Source organism: Scomber japonicus, chromosome 8 (genome assembly GCF_027409825.1).
Source record: "Scomber japonicus isolate fScoJap1 chromosome 8, fScoJap1.pri, whole genome shotgun sequence".
Taxonomy (NCBI): domain Eukaryota; kingdom Metazoa; phylum Chordata; class Actinopteri; order Scombriformes; family Scombridae; genus Scomber; species Scomber japonicus.
In genome coordinates, this window is record NC_070585.1 from 7999472 (window position 1) to 8015017 (window position 15546).

General features: G+C 39.3%; 1 protein-coding gene across 1 annotated transcript in view; it reads left to right on the top strand.

Annotated features, from left to right (window-relative positions):
- Positions 1-15546, top strand: part of il1rapl2 (interleukin 1 receptor accessory protein-like 2) — a 349251-nt gene that overhangs the window by 20327 nt on the left and 313378 nt on the right. The gene's annotated exons all lie outside the window — the stretch shown is intronic.

Below are 15546 nucleotides of genomic sequence, written 5' to 3' on the forward strand. Positions count from 1 at the left end.
ATCAGACAGAATTTTAATTTAGTTTCACTTCAAATTGTAGAACAGTATCCAGTATCTTCCTTTCCTTTGCCCTCCCACTCTCTTTTTTTTGCCCCTCGTTCATTTACAATAGAACTTGACAGCGAATCATTAGCTGCATAATGAAAAGCAGCAGACCAGTAATATATACCGTTGCTTCTGACAGCCTCCTTAGCCTAAAGACCCTGAATGTAAATGAGGCTATATTATGTTCTGTTAAAGTCTGAGTGGTGGGTGTAAGTGGCTCAGAAATGCTTCCAGGACACAACACAGACAGTTATTGTTGTTCCCTCCATGGCGCTTGATGAAAAACTGTATTAGTGTGAGCAAATAGTTGAGTAATTATTGCAGCTTTTGTACCCTAATGGAGGTAATTCTGTGTATGTTTATGTGTCAACGAGAAAGTCCTTTGAGGTTCAAAGACTCCTGATTTCATCATAATTTACTTGAGGAAAGTGTTTTTTTTAAATCCCATCTACATATTAAAAGGCTGTTTATTTAGTGATTAGCATCATTTTTCAAAGCTCAAATAATTCAGGTCCTCATAGACCAAGAGTCTGTCAATGCCTGGCTACCACATTCCTAATACTAACTCTAATACTTACATTGCACTCTGTGTTTGGCATGGCATGTGTTTGGTCCTCTTTTATTGTAATCTAAATATCTTTAAGAACAGTTATCGATTTGCATGGCTATCAGTAAAAATCAACTGTTTCCTGTTTTTGGTTTTTGGCATGAGGTCCAGCTGGAGTTCACCTCTGATGAACTTTGACCTGTGAAATATCAAAACTCCCATAATGTCCCAACCAAAACAGAGATAAATGAATCATTTAAGAATATGAGCAACATAGTAGAAAGCAGATGTAGGACAAAGTCACAAATTAGTATATCTGGGAACATAACACTGCTTGTTCACAACTCTTGAATAAAACCCTAACTTAAATGGAGTAAATCAAAGAAAAGTCACAAGTCATTAGTGTAAGAGTTGAGTCACAGGTCTTCTGTGATTTGTCAAGTCTAAAGTCAATAGAGTCATGATTTAAATCTGACTCGAGTCCAAAATGTTCTGCTTATAGATCACTGTTGTTCGCCCGCCAGCCAAGTTAGCTCCAACAGCTTGTCCACCTACAATATTTCCAGTTCCACCTGCTGAGTGTATGTTGCCTTGCCAATTCTGGTGTGAATTTAGGAGGTTCTTCCACTTGTTTTAATAGGAGAACACAACTACAGTGGGATCAAAATGGCCACTTGCCCATTTAGGAAAAGGCCTTTTTAAGCTATAAATTCTCAGATCGAAAATGGGACCTAAAGAAAGGTAAGTTTGTGACTAGAAGGTTTACGAATGAATCCCTCGATCAGCAGGATAAGTCTGGGTGGAGAAAGCGAAAAAGCAGCACTTTTCACTGTAATGCCCTCGAGCATGGCCCCCAGCCCTAACTGCGCCAGTGGAGCTGCTTAGTGGCTGGTGGATCAGTATGTGGTTCTACTGGGCAGCTTCCAGGTGTGAATGTGTCTAACTCTGTCAGTGTGATCACAGTATTCCTGTAAAAGAGAGGCTTCTTCTCAGTGAAACTTCCTTGAATAGATAAAGGTTATAAAAGCTCTCCAAGCTGGACTGCATCCACTTGTTCTTTTACTTTGCATATAGAGCATTTTCACACTCTGTGACAGACTATTTCAGTTTCTGTTGTTGCTGCATCTGGATTCTACGGATTCTCTGATAATACAGCCTGTAGTGGTCAGACACACACAGTTTTTTCTTCCAATCTCAATATTGTCATATCAGCGTCTATAGAAGCCTTAGTATAGGTTGTCAGTCTGTGTGTGTGTGTGTGTGTGTGTGTGTGTGTGTGTGTGTGTGTGTGTGTGTGTGTGTGTGTGTGTGTGTGTGTGAGAGAGGAAGGGACACATGGCCTTACACTCACACGAGTACATAGGGATGATGAACACAACTTTCCATAGCTGACAACAATCGGAGATTGGAGCAGTATTAGAGATATCAGCAATACACATACACACACACACACACACACACACACACACACACACACACACACACACACACAGTTGTATAAACTGGTGTCTAAGAGAGAAAGATTGGAAAACTATTAGCTGAAATGTGATCTTAGTGTCTCTATAGACATTGCAATCTTTCTCTCTGCCTATAGACAGTTGTATAATCCCTCTTACACTCTCTGTCAATACACACACATACACACACACACTCACACACACGCAACACACACATACACAAAGACTCAGGCGTGCAACAAATCTATTTTCCCATCTGTGTACCTATATTGCACTGCTGTTATTGAGGAGCAGAGGGGCACAGGGAGGAGAGTGAAGAGGCTGTAGTGAGAGAACACATGTAACAGAGTGAGAGAGGCCAGACACAGGCTGTGATGTAGGACTCTCATGTAGATTTAACAATACATTTAGAGCCCAGCCACAGAAAATTGCAGCTGACATTAAATTCTATTTTCTGAAGACAAGTTTCTGAAAACAAAATACCTTCCCAGGGTCACAGGCAGTGAGGTTTGGAGGCATTAACACAGAAAACCAATGCCCCAAAATTCACAAGAGTCTGCAGGATAGAGTGTCTACAGAGTATGTGGCGGCAACTATTCTTGAAACTGTTAAAAGAGCCGAGTTCAAGAGCTAAATTCAGCTTGAGCAACTGGAAGTGAGACACTTCACTCCTCCATACTTGGATGTTATGAAACTTTGTCATTGTGTAACAGACTAAAAATAATTACCCACAAAATCTGGTCTGGACTGAGCTCTTTTTAATAAATGAAACAAACTGAACATGTTCCTGTGAATGTTCGACTATAAAGTGTTGTCTTATAATTAGAAGAACCTTTAAAGACAATACATTCCCTGTTATGTTACATTGAAACACAGTGTTACATAAGTAGCACTTTTTAATCCATTAAGTCCTTAATGACAAACAGCAGCTGTGGTTAAGTTTGGGAAACTACATCTTCTTGGTTAAAGTAATATTTCTACATGTTGGAAATGCTGATTCACATTCAGTTCAGAGTTAGATGTAAAGATTGATCTGTCACGTCACCATGAAGCTGGAGCCAGCAGCTAGTTAGCTTAGCTTAGCATGAAGACTAGAGGCAGAGGAAAACAGCTAGCCTTGCTGAAGTTATTTTTGCACTTCAGTTTTTCTACAAATTAAACAACATATACTATAAAATGTTAATAACTACGCTTTAGAGGTGCTGGCAAGTGAACATACTCGAGCTGGCAGTTTCCCCGTTTCAAGTTTTTATGTTAAGCTAACTGCCAGCTAGTTGTAGCTTCATATTTACCCTACAGTATTGATCTTCTGTCAATGAGTCTGTTTCCCAAAATGGCAAACTATTCTTTCAAGATTAGGGAAAGATCATATTCATCATATAAGAAACAAATCTTGACTTTTAGTGTTGGATGGGAAGTGCTATCAGTATTGAGATGACACACATTGTTCGTCCAAACATCAATCTTTAATTCCCCTAAGGAAGTTTAACAGTGTTTTAGCAACACTACACTAACCCTACCTTTGCTACTGATACAGAGTTTGTGTAACTATGTGTACACAACACAAGTAGAAACTGTCTCATTTTCTGTTTTTGCTAATGTCCACTGAAGTTCAAGTGGGCATGAGCTTCAGATGTTTACAGGTGACTCCATACAGGCCATTAACATATGTGAGAGGTAGCTGGAGATAATCACTTACATCACTTTCAAATAAACAGATTGTTGATGTGTAATCAGTCATGACTTCCACTTCTATCTATAAAGGAGAGCCTCTAAACCCCAGTTTTGTGAGAATTTCGGTTATCTGTGTGTGAGGTGGATGAGATTCACTGTGTGTGTGAGTGTGTGTGTGTGTGTGTGTGTGTGTGTGTCTCTTGCTGTTTCCTGGCTATTTTCTCTTCCTGTGTGTCAGGCCCTTCCAGGCAGCATCAGACTGTTGCTGGTCTTCAGTTCTGATTACACACTCCCTTAATCAAGGCTTCAGATGCTCTTTGAACCATTTCTTCCTTCCTGGGGCACGCACACGCTCACACACGCTCACACACATTCACACACACATACACACATTTGGCAAGGCCATTTCTCAGTGAGGTACCTGGCATTTTAAACTACAAAAGATAGATTCTTATTGGCTGGGAGCTACAGTTAACACAGAAGTACACACATGCACTTACATTTACAGCACATACACACAGGAGAGAGTGATGCTCACACTGTACAGAGTACAAACATCGTTGCATTCTGCTGCAGCTTTAAGCCTTCTATTCAATACTTTTACATTCTATACTGACTACCTGTTATGTCAAAGTTGTCAGTCATAGTGACAAACTCACAGAGAACCACACTGTGTAGTTCCCGTTTTAGCATCTTTCAGCTTATTGTTTTGGTTCTATGACTCCCAACTTTACTCTACTTTTTTCCTTTTATTAATTGTCACCACTCTCATTCTGCAGCTGTTTTCAGCTACATACGCTCTGATAAACCTACTGAACACTGCCTGCTTTGTAAGTCTGGCAACTTAATCATAATTAACATTTATATGGTTCTGTTTCGGCAGCTGAAAGTCCTTTGTCTAGGTTCAAGAAAGATTTTGGTTTCTAACAAATTTACAATATTTCATGGTGTTCCTAAAATCTAAAACTAAAGCTCAGAATACAAAACAAACTTGAACTTGACTAGTACCATAAAGGATTATGTTCTTAAGTGTCTGCTAAAGGGCCTTCACTACAGCAGGGGTGTCAAACTCACTTGTACTGTAGTTCAAGGACTACATACAGCCCAATTTGATCTCAAGTGGGGATGACCAGTAAAACCATTACCAACCAATTTTTCTTTTAAATCCGAATCACATTGCACGTCAGTTATCTCAAGTTAGACATCCACAGGCCAATCAGGAGTCTTGATTGTGAATAGCGAGTGAAAATAAGTGAGAATAGCAGCTTGTTTTATTGAAACACTGGAATCACTTTTCTGCAATTTTCATACAAATTGTAAAGTTATCCAGTGGGTTTGATTGGAGCCCTTAGTGTGCTGGTTCTGGTCTGCAGGTCGTATGTTTGACAATGCTGCACTACAGTAGGCTTCTATCTGATGCCATTTCAAAGTAGGAAACACACATTTCACCTTTATGTTCCCATTCATCATTTTAAACTATAAGACTTGATATTAAATACGGACATACAAACCAAAAAGAGAGTAAAAGAAGGAATGTTTACTTGTTTCTTTGAGTAACCTTTTATGTGACATTATTTGAAGCAGTATCAGTGTCACTATGAACTCCTTTTCTTAAGCTAATAAATATCATCATTCAGTAGATGTATGCCCTGATTTGATGTGAATATCTGGATAATCTATGTGTTTATCCCCTGTGTGTACTCATTGTGAGTGATTTTATGTCATTTATTGTGTGTGTGTGTGTGTGTGTGTGTGTGTGTGTGTGTGTGTGTGTGTGTATGTGTTGAATATGAGCTGCTTTTCCCTTCTGACCATTTTTCAATTAAAAAACACTAATATCCTCAAGACTGCTTTGCCCTAGTTATTAGACAGCCACACACACACACACACACACACACACACACACACACACACACACACACACACACACACACACACACACACACACAAATAGACAGTTTTTAGTTTATCTGAGTACTGTGCTGCCTTCAGCATCTTCTCCCGCTCATGCCTAAGTACACACACTGCTTGATTGAATAAGAACACTAAGTGGTGTGCGTGTTGTCACTGTTTACAGCAGTGCATTGCTTCCTTTGCCCCTACATATGTGTGTGTTCTTATTTATACATTTGCACCTGCGTGTGGATAAGTGTGTGTGTGTGTGTGTCTTCTGGCATGTTCCCTCCCAGTTTGTCTCAGGTTGAATGATGCTACTAAGAGAGAGGAAAGAGACCTCTGTGTGCTGTTATATGAGTGCATGTGCAGGCGGCACATGTTTGCATTTCCATCTTGATGCTTGTTTATGTGTTTTTCTGTATTTAGGTGATTTTATATGTGAACGTCTGTTGGTTCAGGAGAGCGTGATGTCTAATAATCATAGAGTTGGTAGGTTGATCATATTTTTTTATATCTTGGTGAATGTGCATCATGAAATAATCAGCTGTTTTGACTGCCAGGAGCAGCAGCAAGATCCAAACTTTCAGTGAGAGGATTTATGGACACCGATCATTGGTTAGAGTACCGCTAAAGACCCACTAGAAGCTTACTGTACCAATCACACTTCATCGCCTCCATCAGGTCTTGCTCATTGCTGCAAGCGTGTCAAAAAAAAGTACAACTGAGTGATCTTAGAAGCTGTAGCAATGATCTCCTCCATAGACATTTTTCAAGAGCAGGTAAAGCCTAGTGTATGATGTTTTTCAAGAAAATGTCATTTTCATTTGCATAAAGTTGAAGATCAACTTCATCACTGGTCAGTCTCCTCAGTCTTACCTGGAATCCTCCGAAGCCGAATCCATCGCTTCCCAAAGAAAATGAAAAGGGATGAACTCTGCACTGCCTCATGTGACATCTCATGTGACATCTGTGTATTCCAGCTGTTTTTCTTAGAAACACGGGTTGGATTTTGTTTTTATGCAAACTGTCAAGTGAATTTAAAGTGTTAGTGTTGTCATTTTAGGGCTCTTTTCCATGAAGACAATATTAAATACTGATGCATCTGTGCTTGTTGAAGTTTGGTTTACTCTGGTTGGTGCTAAAAACATGTTCAGTATCATATGTCAGCACTGAAACTCAAATTGCTGCCTGTACCAAACATCTTAGATATTACGTAGCCTTAAGTGAATCACCAGATCACTATGTTCTGTTTAAAGTGCTGTGTTTTCTGCTGCTGTTACCTAATACATGATCTACTATGAAAGATGGACACAAAGGTATACAGGAAGATAAGTAGAGGAAAAATATCTACAATTACAGAAAAATCAATGCTTATTTTTTTTGGTCTGTATAATTTTCTATATCATCAAGTGCTTTCCAAACCCAGAAGTCTGTCCCGACTCTTCCCATTTCTGAGCCGATGCTGTTTGGCAGATGAGACAGAAAGACAGAAATCCCACACTTTGGAGTAAAAGACTGGGAAGACGGATTATTATACTCAATCCTTTCAAGTGCCAAACTGGATTCAGAACATTATGTCTTTTCTGCCAAACGATCTGCTCCAATCTAATTAGCATCATAGAACCAGACCAGCACTTTCTTTTTCTTTCTTTTTTTTTGTCTCTTTCAAAGTGTTTACTTGAAGTAAACTGATGATTTTCTGTCCGGATGAGTGATAAAGTAGACAGCACAAAACAGTTTATTTCTCTGTCTCTCCATCTCTCTCTGTCTTTCTCTGTAATGAGGTTCTCCTTAATTACATTTTAATGGGCTGGAAACAGCTGCTACTGGTTTTCCACTCATCCCCTCCTCTCTCTTCCTCCTTTATCCCTCCATATCTCTCTCTCATCCCTCTGCGCAGCCACCTCTACCTCTTTTGTCAGCCTCACTGCTCTCCTCTTGTCTTTGCCCTGGGTCACATTTTCTCTGGTGATGAAGGTCAGGCAAACTGAATGTGTGAATGTTCAGAAATACTTATATTATTTCAAAGGAAAGTCTCCACTACGATGTGAATAGATGAATATGAGCTTTTTTACTGAAATTGTGGTTGAAGTATCGAATGATTGAATCATCTATGATAGAATGAATCAAGTCTGAAAGAAGGAAATATTCAAAGGTTAAATCTGAGCAGATGAGAGGATCACAATTCAATCAAAATGCTTTATTTTATCTATTACTTTCCTACAAATCATTTCTTAGAAATAATCTAGTGTGTTAACCCTTATTAAATTTCTTGCTTAATTATATAATTTGGTATCCTTGTGAAATAAGAAACTGCAATATACAATAGTTTAACAGAGAAATTCTGCAATTGTGGATGATTGGGTTATGGGTCTCTTTTGTTAAAAAATGAAATCACTTATTTAGATTTCTTGTTGTTCTGACTTCTCTTAATATGAGTGGCTGAAACTTGCTCATTTAAAGCTACCCTTACCTTTGTTACATTTTTACATATTTTTTGTTTAGGTTAAAATGCTATTAATAAGGTAATGGCACTCTAAAATGTTAGAGAGATCCACCAGACATAGAAACTAATCATTATTCCATTCTCATAATATTATACGAAAACTCTGACTAATCAGAGTTTGGGATCAGATTGGCCTAGCTATAAACACTACATATATAGTGCGTGTTCGCGGAGGTGGACACAGAGGGAGGAGGGGTTGTTGTTCAAGTTTTTTCAAAGTGCTGTGTGAAATACAAGAAAGGTAAGGTAACTACATGGTCATTTCCAAGAAACCATCAAATATAATGATAAGGCACTTACCGACTGTACTACTGAATTACAACCAAATGACATAGCCCTGTTCAGGAAATAGCCTGTGATATACAAGATTGGCATGAAATTAATAATGTTATCAAAATCATTTTTAGCAATGTTCAAAGACATTTAAAACATTTTTTTTTTTGGTTCTTGATACAAAATGTTAATTCATGACTGTTGGCGAATGGACATTGATGCTGATCCCACTAATGTTATTCATGCATTTTGTCAAAAGCTTTGAAGGTTGTCCACACAGAAGTCATACCAAAGACTTGGCTTCTCATAATGGATGACCTCCTGTCATTGAAGCCTGTTCAGGTGGAAAACGAGGAGAATAGAGCGGAGAGAAGAGGAGAAGGGATTGAGCTGGAGGTCGCAAGGGTTAGAGGCACTTATGAGACGCGAGTCTTTGCCGAGTTAAATGCTGCATCTGAAGCTCATGTAGACGAGGTGGACGAGGTCAGACAGGAGGAAGGCTGGTCTGCTGAAGAACTGATAGTTGCGAGGAAAAATCAACCTTTATTCCAATTATTGGAAATAATTTGTTTTTACCATCATCCCCACTTGTTAACCCTCAGCCCTCTTCATCACCTTCCTCTAAGCAACTCCTTGACTACTTCATCATCTTTCCCCACATTATCCACCACCAATCTCTCCACGAATCACGCTGGTTCTTGGTGTTCTGCCACCAAGAAGTCTCTCAATACGAAGGTGACATCACGCTTCCATCCTCCAAATATCGTCTCCCGTCTTCTATTGAAACCTTCTTGAATCTCAAATGCAATCATACCATTACTGTTTGTGCGATTCCAATAGAAACACACATTTTTTAGCACATTATCACACTACAAGACCACACATTTTAGCATTACTCTCACACAATGTTAAAAGTTTCACCGTGACATCACATCCTTTTTCAGGGCTGCAGTTTGACTTGAGGCTAATATGACCATATGTTAATTCATAGGAATATTAGGTTGGAAGTGCTATGTCAGGCAATATCAGGCTTGGATGTTGAGCCCACGTTGTTAAATTGCCTCAAAGAATTGGTATTGTTTCTTCTTTTCAGCATTTTTATACTGTGGTACATCGTGGACTTTACAACCTTTATGGACACCTACTGTATCAGGAACTTTAACTTTATATAACTTATTTCAGTCTTACACCACTTAAAATAAAGCATAATAGCATTAGGATTCACCCTAGACTATATTTCCCTACTTGGGTTTGAGGTATATGTTATTATCTATTTAAATGCATGTATTTACATCTTTAAATGAGCATGAGCTGCTGATTTTAATTGACCTGTCCTTGTACTGTAGTGGACCAGCTGCACACATCTGGAGAGGAGCAAAATACATAAACTTGTGAAATGTTCTAGACTACAAAGCCTTTACACCATAGAGGACACACACACAAACACACACACACACACACACACTCTCTCTCTCACACACACACACACACACTTACAGAGAGAGTCACAGTAAAAAACGTTAGCTGACATACGTTGGAGTTCCTCTTATTCGCGACTCTCTTTGTTCTGCTGTGTTAACCTCACTCAAACTGCTGCACAGACACACACACACACACACATACACACACACACACACACACACACACACACACACACACACACACAACACCAACTTTCTTTCAACTTATCAGTCTCTTCTGTGCTTCATAACCCTCTCTCTTTCGCTCTCTCACTTTCCTTGTCCTTCTGTTCAGTCTTATCTGTTTTTCTCTCTGTTTCATTGAAAATTCAGTGAACGGTGAGCTTCTTATGAAGGAAGGACATCTGAATGTACAGAGCTGCTGTCTGTACAGGCGGAAAGTTAGATGTCCTTATTTTTGAGCAAAAGACGTGTTTGTGTGTGTGTGTGTGTGTTGGTGGAAAGAGAGAAAAAGAGAGAACTCTTTCTCTGCTCACACCAGACTGCTGTTATGTGTGAATATAAGCCTACAGGTGTCTCTGATCCAAACAGCCACACACACACACACACACACACACACACACACAAATCAACAAACACATACACACACACATACACACACTGAGGTAGTGAGTTGATGGTCCTAATTAGCGACTCCAGGGAAAAGGAGACTCTCAACCGTCTGATGCTCCACAGCAATTAGCCTATATCGATCTACAAAGGAGAGACAGAGAGGAAGAGGGAGAGAAAGATAGAGTTGAGAAGTGACAGAGCGGAGAGAAGACAAAACTGATGCACATTGGCAAGAAATGACAAAAAAAGAGGGAGGGGGGGGGGAGACTAAATGAATGGAGAAGAGAAAGGAAAGGGTAGAATAAACACACACACACTAAAACACACACACACACACGCACACACACATATCCCCTGCAGTCCCTACACAAAATCAGTCCACCCCATTGTTGTGAGTTCAGTCCATTGTTAGCTCTTATTGTCTCTTTTTAGCAGATTATCCCCGCTAAACAAACCATGAACCACATCAAATCATTTGATACACACACACACACACATCATAAGAAAAAAAAAAGTGAAATGATAATCCTCCTTTTTCTCTCTTCACCGACTTTCTGCAACTCTCACATAATCAGATAAAGCTACAGGTTCAGCGTTTGGTGCTTAAAGAGTGACACGCGGCCTCTCTTCACCTTTCGCCTGTTGTTATTCATGTATGAATAGTTGATTTCACCCAATTAGATTCAATTATACACTTAATCCATCCTCAGTGTATGTGTGTGTGTGTGTGTGTCTTGTTTCCTAGGAAATGGGCCATGAAGAAGCTTCACAGACAAAATAATTTTCCGTTGCCAATGATTTGATAACCTTTAAGTCGCACTTTAAATGGACTAATCTTAAACTAAGCTGCTAATCTTAGAATGAGGGGATAATCTCTGACTGTCTGATAATCCAATATTAGGATTAACACTTCATGCCAATTCATGTGGAGGGGCCGGGTCACGGCGGACTGATAAAGATGGTGTATGTGTATGTGTGTGTGTGTGAGAGTTTTTAGAGAAAGTGAGGTTGTGTGTATGGGTGCATATGAATGGGTCAATTCTGTATCTGGAGTGTGTGTGTGCTATTGTTTCTGTGTGTGTGTGAGAGGGAGTGCGTCAAGGTGACTGTCTGGGGGTTAATAACTATTGACCCATAGAAGAGACCAGGATGGGGAGGGGGCTTAGAATACACACACACACACACACACACACACACACACACAGAGAGAGAGAGAGAGAGAGAGAGAGAGAGTCTCACTTCATTCCTTCACTCTGGGTTTCTCTTAAACTAGACGGTAACAGTCATTGTTTCCATTTGATTCTCATTAAGGATTAACACAGAGCTGTGAGGCTGAATGAGTGTGTGTCTGTGTGTGTGTGTGTGTGTGTGTGTGTGTGTGTGTGTGTGTGTGTGTGTGTGTGTGTGTGTGCGAGTGTGTGTTTCCTTCATTTTGGGTTTTGATGGATTCACAAAACTTCAGGGAATTGTTCAAGATTTGGTAAAACGTGCTTTAGTTAGATGGGAAGATGGATATCACTCTCAGAAGTTGATGAGCTGAGTTTAATATAAAGGCAGGAAGAAGCAGGAGGAAACAGCTTCTCTCCTTCTGTCCAAAAGTAGAAAACTGCTCCTACCAGCAGCTCTATAAAACTCATTAATTAACACGCTATATCTGGTTTGTTTTATCTGTACAAAATCTTGATATGACAAGTTGTGGTTTTAGGGTGAGTAATGTGCTGTCACTATTTCCTGAAGTCTCTGTTTTGTTGTCTGGCATCTTCATAGTGATAATTAGTGTTTCCCCTTTAACTGTACAGACCCTCTGCCTGGATAGGCCTGTCACAACAATAATACTGACTTATCATATGATGCATGGACATGACTTTGATCATTTTTTGACCACAATATTGCCACACTTCACATTAGCAGCTAAGAAGCTATTCATGTTATATTGGCTAAGTGAGTAGTGTCTTTCATTCCTCACTGTGTACGTCCTGAATGGAGACTGTAGAAGAATTGAAGGTAAATAACTCTGTCCCCAACCATAATGGAAGTCTATGTTTTTACAGAAGCATAGCGCCCACTCTCCAATCCCACCCCCCACCTCCCCCTTGCATTATTATGCTTTATATTATTATTATATTATATTATATTATATTATTATTATATTTCAGTGTTATAAAATAATCTTCAAATAACAATAATATTGTTTATCGCGATTATTTCAATATAGACAATATATCTTCCTACAACTTTTTATGACAGGCCTATGGCTGGCCAATGAGAACCCCCACCAGACATGAGAGTGATATCAGTTCTCTAACTCTCAGCAGTAGAAATTTGTTTGACAGCAAGGTTCCAGATGTGGCATTAAATTGTAATTTACAAGAGTGGTTACCGTCCATTCCACATAATCATAGTGTCCCAGGTTCAATTCTGGCAGGGCACCTATGCAGCAGGTCATTCCCCTCTCTCTCTCTCATGGTTTCCTTTTGGCCTCTATGCCACCTACTAACACAATAAAGGTAAACAAGCCCAAAATAAAACTTAAAAAGATCCTTTGCAAATTTTACACTCACACTAACAGATAACATGTTACAAATAATAAGGTGAATGAACGAAAGCCCTTTTAATATCCTCGTCAGACTTGGAAAGGAAGAGTGTGTCTGCCTAGAAATTACTTCAGAAATGACTAGAAACATAAAGCCACCTGGATTATGCTTTCTATCAACAGAAGGAAAATGTTAACTTCACAGTGTTCACTAACAATATATTTCATTTTTATCCCTATAAAAGGAACTCATACAACAAAATATCTGGTTTGTAACAGCTAAAGCAGGATCAAATGTTTTGTATGGTTATGTTTAGGCACTGAAAACATCTTTTCTGAACCTTCACCAAAATACTTTAGTTGCAACCACAGAGTGTGAAACCAGGCCTTCGGCACTTTGTACATTTCCTTACAAAAAGTAATTGGAAAAACAAATAATATTATATAAACATCATTTCTAAGAGACAGGGCTGTAGACACACACAGACATGGGTCTGCTCTAGAATTAACTGATATAGTTTCAGGAGATTTTTTATGGATCATTGTGTCTGTTGAGGAAAGTGAGCCAGATGGAATAAGACGTTCTGTATGCTAAATAAATGGTGGCTCCATGCATTGGCTATGTATGTGTGTGTGTGTGTGTTGAGGGGGTAGTGTTGTGTACCATCAAAAGCCTGCACACACACACACACAAACAGTATAATTAGGTACATGCCATTGTACAAGCTTTTTCGTCTGGAACCTCAGAGTCCATTTAACACTGGAAATAGCTGCAGGTTAGGGAGCTAAAACACTGGCTGCTGTGTGTGTGTGTGTGTGTGTGTGCTAGTATGCACGTCAGTGTGTTTGAGTGCTAGGTTTTTGTAAGTTTTGCCCCCCAGTCTAATTCAGTTTGCAAGGAGCTCTTATCCTTTAAGAGAATGCAGTGTGTATCCCTCTGTGTGTGTGTGTGTGTGTGTACGCAGGTTTTTATTACCTCTAGGGGACTTTTTCTGGTAAAAACACTGACATTGTTGGGACCAGTAGTCCTCACGGGGACCAAAGCCCGGTCCTAATGAAGCAAAACGTCCTTTCTGAGGTCCTGGATGAGATTGGGGGTAAAGTGTGAATTGAGGTGAGGGTTTTAGTATGAATTGGTTAAGGTTAAAGTTTAAGAATGGGAGTCAATGCAATATTCTAACAGGGATAGATGTGTAAACTTGTGTGTGTGCGTACATATGTGTGTGTGTGTGTGTGTGTGTGTGTGTGTGTGTGTGTGTATGTCTGTGGGGTGGTGGAGGTAACATACATGCATATATGAGCTTTGTGTGTGTGTGTGTGTCTCTACATACACATGCATGCTTTTATACAGTACATTCAAACAGCAGTAAATTACAGAAAAACAAATGCAAATGCAAATCTACATGTACAAAAGTACATTATAAAAACATCATTTGCATGAACTGTATTGAAAAGTTGACTCAAATATACCAAATATTTAGAATTAGATAAGATGAAAATCCAATTTCCTATACTGTACCTTCCCTCCTCCCAACTCCTGCCTTAAATACAGTATGTTAGCAATAAATGTAAAAACAAACCAGCTTTGTATATTTTTTGATAATGGTCACCATGTCCGTCCCTTCATTCGTCCGCTGATTTGTTTACCTCACCAGGATGCTGCTTGACGCAAGAGCTGCAAAATTATATAGTATAATTAAAATGATGTACCATCTGGATGGGATTTGTTTTGCTGCGGTTGTCCTAAAGATTCATGTGTTTGTGTAATAGAAGGTGTGTGTGTGTGTGTGTGTGTGTGTGTGTGTGTGTGTGTGTGTGTGTTTGTGTGTGGGACGGTGGTCTTGAACATAAATCTGTTTCTATGACCTGGCCACAGGCACCTGCCATACTGGAGACAAAGTGTATTTGTGTGATCGTTTGAGTGTGTATAGAAGTGTGTGTGTGTGTGTATGTGTCTACTTTAAAGGTCAACATCTACCCGGCATTATTGTACCGCCTAACTCTCCTCCAACTGTTTTATAGTATCAATTTGTGGCCTCACTTTACAGTAGCTGACACTAAACTTGGCTTCTACAGACTTCCTCACTATTCAAAAGTCTTCAGATAAAAAAATAAGGAAGCTTTTCAGCAAATGTGCAGTTTTTACTTTTTAGAGAAGAACAGTAAAATACTCTGGTTACTTTACACAATATCTACACAGCCTGCTTAGTAAAAGTAGCATGTTAGCAAAGCAGCAGCAGCAGCTACATTTCATCATTTGTGTCCATGATGGATGCGTTCAGGTACAGTATAGAGTGTAGGTCGGATGTGTTTTGGCGAGGATCAGAGCAAAAAACACAAATCACTGTAGATATGCAAGAAAATTAGACTTGAAGACATTCCTTTTTAGGAAGTGGTTAAGTGGGAGGCGATACATGCCTTACATAGACAATGTATTGATTAAAAGAAGAATATCTTGTCATATCTTTTCCAGTTGTGAGACAGATGGGCAACTGAAAGACACATCTCAAACACCTCATGTGTAGGCGAGCCTTTACTTTTGATTTTAATACGCCATTTATAAAATCAGTCAGTAATCTGCT